A 560-nucleotide genomic window follows, 5' to 3' on the forward strand; every position below is an offset into this window, starting at 1 on the left:
CCTTGTAGGAGAACGCCGCACACACACAGGGCAGCATCCAGGCCCTTCTGCCCAGGAGCTGGAGAATGAGCTTTGGGCACCACAGCTGTCCCGCATAACTTGTATTGATTTTAAACAAGTCAAACTGCTTATCGGAGAATTCTGGGTTGACTTTGATTTTGTGACCATGAATTCCATTCACTGAAGCCTTCGTTGGTTTGTAGAGCTTAATTTTTAATACTGTTAACATCATGTAGCCAACCAAACACCAAGAATATCAATAAATAACAAGCTCTGGTCTCACGTCTTCTTCCCGTTGGAGCGTTTGACTTTATGAATAGATTACATGTCTAGCACCAGCGCCCCACCAGGGCAGACCATCTGGACGCGTCTCTCACATGTTTGGGGGTGTTCCTGGAGTCTAAAAGAAAGCCACAGAAATGAGCCTAAGAGCAGATTGCCAATGGGTCAGTGTGAATGTTGTTGCTAATGAAAAACAGCAGTTTGCCGAGACCCTGGGAGTCACCTGGGGCAGTCGGTCAGTCCCCCCTTGGGACCTGGGCTGTGGGTGGGGCTTGCCC

The sequence above is a fragment of the Neomonachus schauinslandi genome, chromosome 14 (assembly GCF_002201575.2).
Source record: "Neomonachus schauinslandi chromosome 14, ASM220157v2, whole genome shotgun sequence".
Lineage (NCBI taxonomy): Eukaryota > Metazoa > Chordata > Mammalia > Carnivora > Phocidae > Neomonachus > Neomonachus schauinslandi.